The sequence below is a fragment of the Pteropus vampyrus genome, unplaced genomic scaffold (genome assembly GCF_000151845.1).
Source record: "Pteropus vampyrus isolate Shadow unplaced genomic scaffold, Pvam_2.0 Scaffold115, whole genome shotgun sequence".
Lineage (NCBI taxonomy): Eukaryota > Metazoa > Chordata > Mammalia > Chiroptera > Pteropodidae > Pteropus > Pteropus vampyrus.
In genome coordinates this window covers 248940-256776 of record NW_011888896.1, presented here as the reverse complement: position 1 = coordinate 256776, position 7837 = coordinate 248940, and positions in this window count along the sequence as shown.

Here is a 7837-nt window from a genome sequence, read left to right as displayed (position 1 = left end):
CAGTAAGAAAGTCAGAATTCTCGGTTACAGCAAAGCATTAACAAGATATTTACTGAGTTTGCCTAAAAATTTAGTAACTATTGAATATAGAAATAAATATCATATAATCAGTTATCTCGTAACTACAGAAAGTAATTATGGCCTGAAGATTATTCACATAATCACCACTTTGTCTTAGAATGAAATCTGTAGAGATTTCAGTTGAACTAATTTTTACTTAAGAAATAAAAGAATAAAGATTCAAAACTTTTGAGAGTCTACTATGCTCCAGATACTTTGCTAGGCCCTTAGCATGTGTTATTTCATTCAAACTTTATGGCGACCCTGTAATAAGCTAAACATTACTATTTTCATTTTACAAACCAGAAAATAGAGCCTCAGAGAAATAAGATCACTTGACAAAAATAAAACACATAAAAGTTTTACTCTAAGCTTGTCTCTCAAATTTTACAAAAGATAATATAGAGAAGTATATGACTAATTTCCAAACAAAATATATAAGACTACTGATTAACATTAAAAGAGAAAAAGGAATACAAGCACTTACAACATGTAAGTTACTTTACATGTGCTACCTCATTAATATTCGTCCCATTTTATTGATGTAGAAATTAAAGAGCTGGAATCGAATTCTGTCTTTGTTACTCTAAAACTCCTGCTGCCTCCCACTGCATAGAATCGTAGAAAGCTAGAATAAAAAGGTACCTTATCTCATTCAACATCTTCATTTAACAGCTGAATGAGTAGAGGTCAATAGGTAAGTGATTTGTCCAAAGGCAAACAACTTGTCAGTAATCAAGAGTTCTTGTGATTGCTTCTGGGGTTCTTACCGAGTGCCTAGGCCCTTTGGTCTCCTAAATTATGACGACTGTCACTCAAGGTCTATTTTTGTTAACTTTTACTAAGGATTTGTCATTCTTCAGGGTTGCTCCTTTACTACTCTAAATGCTTATCTTTCACTACATCTCTCCTCTCTAGAACAATGATTACTACCTCTGGTTTTTTAATACTCAGTTTTGTTAAATCTGCATCCTGTTCATTCTTCATTTTTTTTTTTTTTAATCTATCTGGTAAAAAACAGAAGCCATTCTTTAGTAACTTATTCTGTCTTACTTGGCTCACATTATCCACCTTAATAGTAAATTTATACTGCCTTTATAACATATGTCCACTTCATTTTATCTCCACTGTCTACCATTAATCCAGTCCAAATTATCATCATCTGTCACTTAGTCTTATACATTCGCTTCTAATGGATATCCCTCACTGAATACCACATCTCTCATAAACTTTGTTCTTTTGTGATCTATTCTCCACACAACTAAAAATCAGAGAATCTTTTAGAAATACTAATCTTATGTTTTAGATTTCTTTAAAACTCTTCAATGACCCTCAGGTGCTAGTATAACCTACCTGAATCTATCTCTTGGATTTCCTTGTACCATTCTTCCATCCAATACTTACTTCCATCACTGTACTTCCAACACATTGACTATCTCTCATTCCTCAGACACCTTCAACACACTCTTCCAGTATTTTCTCAATTTAATTGTAAATTCCAGAGAGGCTTTTGCTGTTCTCTCTAAACTAGTATCTTTTTTAATTTTTCATCATAGGAGCCTATATTTTTGCTTTGTTGCACTTATCTCATCTTCTAAATACTCACCTGTTTTTGTGGTCAGTCATTTACTGTTTGTCTCCCTCTCTAAACTGTAAAGATCATAAAGGCAGGGATTAGGTCTATTTTGTTCTCTGCTAAATCCTCTACCTTATCAAAGTAACTGATACATAGTAAAAGCTCATAAATATTTGGTGAAAAGATGGATGCCTAAACACTCAAAAATAACTCAGTTATTTTATGATTTGTAATGGGATTCCCTCATGATAGAACTTATTTAAATTGATTCGCTTTGATTTAAGAAAAATCAAAGTTTCTATACTAGATAGTGGCCAGGAGAGAATAAGAGAAGCATTAAAAAATACAAGTAGAGATAGAAATTAACATGTTATATATACCCCAAATGGTGGGGAATAAATTTTAAATATGTTTTACTTCCTAAAAAGTATTAAATAAATGACTGCCTTCTCTGCCTATTCCAACCTCAATTTCTTTGAAAATAATGAAAAGTAAGAAAGAACTGGCCTTAATCAATTTTTCTCTAATCTTACTATTCCCTGATTAAAACTGGTTCTGGAGATGATAAATATCCACAGAGTAGGTGAAAAAAAAATTCTGGTTTATATGAATAAAGGCAGATGTAGTAACCTACTTAGAATATAGGAGATACATATACACACACATACAATATAACATCAGACTGGTTTTATATACATAAAAGAGAATGTACTGGTACACCAAAAGGTATCTGCCTAAGAAATACATGACAATAAAGAAATTAGAAGTTCTTATCAAGCATTTACTGACTGACAGACTTTATGATTCAGTTGGATGCTGATAAAATATCCTTGATGGGATTGCTCGATGAAAACTTTTCTTGTACTTTCCTGTCAATAAACTGCTCATACTGAGCACAACAAACAAAATTATCATAAAATTCAGATAATTAAAAAAAACATATAAGTATGTATGTGTATATTACATACATATATTTTATATGTCGATGTTATTGAAGCAAAAGGAATTGTCCTTAGCATCTTGAATTACACACAAATTCTTCATATAATTTTCCCTGTATGGATGCAGCCACTATATAACATATATTCTTTCATATAAATTCTACTGGAAGAATACAACTAAATCAACACTTAGAGATAATTTACTACAATTTTGACAGCATTATAAATTAGACAGACTAGCTCTCAATCAACGATCCCACCCAACTTCCTCAAATCTTTTGTGGAATGAGGCAGAGTAAAAGTATTTAAATAAATAAAATAACCTGTTAACTCTATCTTGCTTTATGAATGTTATAAATGGGGTCTCAACTCAAATGCATAAATCATTATCTCTGTGAGTCCCAACTAGGCTTCTGTTTACCAGATGGAAGTAAAAAGTGACAGTATATGCAACATGTGCTCCAAATCCTGCTGTCAAGACTTTTACAAAATAATATATCTCTAAACATTCCAGTATAGTCCAGATGTGTTGAGCTTGATCTGAAAAAATAAAAATAAATTAAAATAAAACAGCTACAGGAACAGGCAGGAATCTGTTCCAGCTTCATCAGGAAGTTTGCTTGAAACTTCTTAATGATCGTTAAAATAAAAGGCAGTACAGAGCACAGAGCTAGAGAACATCATCAAGACCTGCTTGAGAATGCTTGAAAATGACAGGTTATTCTAAGCCTCAATCGTGCTCTGGAAGCTATGTTAAAGAAAAAGCACCTCCTGACCAGCAGAGGGCAAGATCAAGAAAACAAGCAGATAACCTTTTACAATGATCATTAACAAAGTACTTTCATATACCTTCTGCTATGGTCTGAATGTTTGTGTCCCCTTACAATTCATATATGTTGGAAACCTAACCCCAAGGTGATGGTATTAAGAGGTAGGGCCTTTGAGAGGCTCCACTCTCATGAATGAGATTTAGTGCCTTTAAAAAAGAGGGCCGAAAGAGTTCCCTACGCTTTCTCCAGATGAGAATACAAAAAGTCTGTGACTGGAAAAGGGCTCTCATCTGACCAAGCTAGCACTCTGATCTAAACATCCAGCCTCCAGGGCTGTGATACATTAATTTCTGTTGTTTATAAACCACCTAATCTGTGGTATTTTGTTATAGCAACTCACACGGTAAGATACCTTCTTTTATCTAATTCTGAAAGTGACTCTCTGTGACATAGATATTATTGCTCCCATTTTGCAGATGAGGAAAATAAGACACTGAAAATTTAAATGACTTGCCCAGTGTCATCACCGCTACTAATAGAGTCAGCTTTTGTATCCAGTTCTTCATACACCACATTTACTGCTTTTCTCACAATATCACCAGCAAGTTCTATCTACCAAGCTTAAGCTCCTAAGGGATTTTTGAATCTTGCCTTTGTTCATACAGATCACATTTCTCAGGCCACATCAAGTTTAAGCATCTCTATTAAGAAAGACTATACAGTAGTGTAAGTGTGAGTGGTGGACAGCATGGAACCTGATAACTAATTGAACAGTCCTTTGTAGCATCGCTACCTCTGAGACACACTGCCAGAATGGGAACATGGTCTTGAATGAATGAATTTTATCTCCTGAGCGCCTTCAGGTAGGTGCAGTTTTTGTTTCATTTTTTGAATTCTCTTTTATTCTTTGACCCTCATAGCCCTGTTCTCTTTTGCTCTTTTCTTTACTAAAATCTAACCCGTAGTCTTAAGAGACAGCCAAATTAAGACAAAATAAAACTAAAAGCCACATTGTTGCTAATAGTGATCCACATATTTTTTCTAATGTTATACTCTTGATTTCAATCTGTCCTTTAGGAATCAGAAGCAATCTCATATCTTTCACAAAACCTCTTTCCATAACTCTGATCTTCAAGAATTAAGGAGAAAAAGTTCATCTCTATGTAAAGAGTGTAAAACTTGATATCAATTGAGCATAACACTGTTACATAAGAGAAAATATTATTTCTTCATTATATCTTCTAATATATCTTGTATTTTATGCCATTATGTTTATATTATTAAGCAAATTATATAAAGTTTAAAAATCAAGCAAAAAGATTACATGTTCTTTCAATGTTATACTTGAGCATTGTCCAGCAGGTTTATTTCAAAGGACTATTTGACAAATTCAGGGTGGGTGTGGCATTATTTGACTACTGGTCAAATGGCCAAACACTGTGAAGTTTCATGTTATTTTGCAGATTTTTATCTGGTAAAATTTCAAATGACTTCTGTCTATGACAAAGGGTATACTCAAGGATTATAGATATGCTCTCTAGGACATTAACCGGTGTGGTGTATAACCTGCCATCTTATTCCAACATTCTTTCTTCAATGCCTATAAGTACTCAGTTCTTCAAATACTCTTTGAATCAGTTTTATTATCTTGCTGACTCTCTTATTTTATTAATGAGTTCAATCTTGACACATGCCCATTATACATTTGTATGAATATTGTGTTTTTGAACTTTTAAAAATTTATATAGCACTTGCTCTTACCTTATGCTTTTTAAAATGAACTCTTACTTAGTTCCCAAAACAATCATATGAAGTAATACTATTATCCCCACTGTAGAAATGAAGAAATACAGGCTTGAAATATAAAAATGAAAAAATATAGTCAAAGGGATTTTCTTGAATTTACACAGCTGGGAAGTGGTGGAGATGGGCTTCAAGCTCAAAACTCTGATCTAGAGCCTGAGTCATGGTCACAAAGACCCTTTTGCCAGAGATGTAGAAATTTTGGTCTACTCTGAGATAGGGTCAAAGAGCAGCAGAAGAGGGGTGAATCTCCATGAGCAAGGTGCTCTTTGTGACTATGGGGTTCATATAACAGATTTACTGAATACTATTCATTCATATATTCATTCGATAAATATTTATTCATTGAGCACTTACTCTGTGTCAAGTGCTGCGTTTATTGATTGGGGGGAAGGCAAGTGATCAGTAGTAAAAGATAAATCAGGCACAGGTTCTACTCTTAAAAAAACTTACTGCTGGATACTTGAAGATACAGCAATAAATAAGACACTATGCTCTTTGTCTTCACAGTGTTTATTTTAAAAATTCAAACAGTAAACATGCAATTATAATAGTGATGAGTATTTTAAAGAATACCTATAGTATGTTTTGCAAGCACATACTCAAAGAACTCTACCTATAGGTGTTTTGTTTTCTTTCAACCCTTTTGAGTTTTCAAAAATGTCAAAAATGCTGAGAATACTAATTTTATAAGATAGACATAAATAAATATCATTTTTAAATACAAGATTAAAAGGGATATGTGTCATAAGAGCTATAGGTAAGTAAATACGAGAATTCAGAGGAAGAAGGAATTGCTTCCGGTAAATGTGATACAAAGCAACTATATGGCCTAGTGGTATTTGAAGGAAGAACTGATATCAAAGCTGTACTATCTATCTCTTTTAGCATGAGAGGCATATCAGTTATATGCACTGCCAATGCAAACCTGCTTCCTAACTGGGAGCAATGATGAAAAGGGATGTATTTTTGAAAACTCAGAAGAGTAAAAAGAAAACTCATCCCTTTGATGGTAAGTGTGAACTCATGACTTACATTGGTCATGAAAATTTTAGTACAAGTATGTCACTTCTTTGAAAAAGCTTCAGAAGATAGTCATTAATTTGTCTTTCTCTCCCCCATCAAAGTAGTTCTAAAAGTTTATGTCATAACAGAGCCTCCATCACCATGGGTGCCTGAGTGGCTACACTGATCAGAGTCCATGTTGACTTGTCTCATACCTATAGCATGAATTCAGAAGTAGGCTATTACTATGTTATGCCATAGGCACTTTTGAATCTCTGTCACTGTAGCATAACCGAGCTTACCCACACAGATGCAGTGAAGAAAGGATAAACTGTTCAATAAATTAATCTTAGTCAAATGAGTATTCATATAGAAAAAAATGAAAGGGGATCCTTATCCCACAGCATACACACAAATCGATTCCACAAAAATTAAAAACTTAAATTAAAAACTTTAAAACTTTTAAAGAAAACAAAAAGACATATTTATGACCGTGGACTTAAAATTATATCTTAAATCAAACACAAAAAGTCTTAGCCATAAAAGGAAACATTGGTAATTTTGACATGAAAATTCATGTTATAAATACAATACCAAATTCTGATGCATAAAAGAAGAAAATGATAAATTAGATTTTATCAAAGTCTAACAAGCCATTGACTGGGAGAAAATATTTGCAGATCCCATACCCAATGAAGAACTTGTATCCACAACATATAAGCACTCAAAATTCACTTATAAGAAAACACAATCCATTTTTTTAATGGGCAAAGATATGAACAGACACATTGCCAAAGAAGATATATGTATTGCTAATAAGCACATGAAAAAATGCTCAGCATCATTAGTTACTATTAGTTATTGCAAATTAAAACAAATTAAGATGTCATTACAACCTTATTAAAACAGATAAAATAAAAAATTTTGAGCATACTAAATTTTGGCAAGAATGTGGAACAACTGGAACTCTCATACACTACCAATTGGAATGTAAAATTGTATAACCACTTTGACAGTTTGTCAGTCTTATAAAGATAAACAAATCTACCATGTAATCCAGTCATTACACTCCTAGATGTCTACCCAAGAAAAATGAAAACATATGTCCATACAAAGATGTGTATGTGAATGTTAATAGCAGCTTTATTTGAAATTGGCAAAAAGTGGAAATAACACAAATGTATCAATATGTGAATAAATAAACAAATTGTGATATATTGCTATAATAGAATACTGCTGAGTAATAAAAAGAAACAAATTATTAACACATACTACAGGTGAATCTCAATATAATTATGCTGAGTGAAACAACCTTGAATCCCACTCCCTAAAACAAAGAGTACATACTCTATTATTCCATTTATATAAAACTCTAGGAAGCGCAAAGTAATATATAATGGCAGAAAATATATTTGCGATTGCCTGGAAGTGGAAGAGGTCCATAAAAGGACAGGAAGAAACTTTTGGGGGTAATTATCTTGATTGTGGTCATATTTCACAGGAAAACATAAGTAGAAATGTATCAAATTATGTATATTAAGTATGAATTGTTTCCTTATATGTCAATTATACTGCAATACAGGTTTTTTAAAAAAAGTTAAATTACTACAAAGAAATCACAAGGAGTTGGTCTTTGTTGCATGTTCCTTAGTAGTGATATCTTTGCTCTTCTCCCTCTGCCT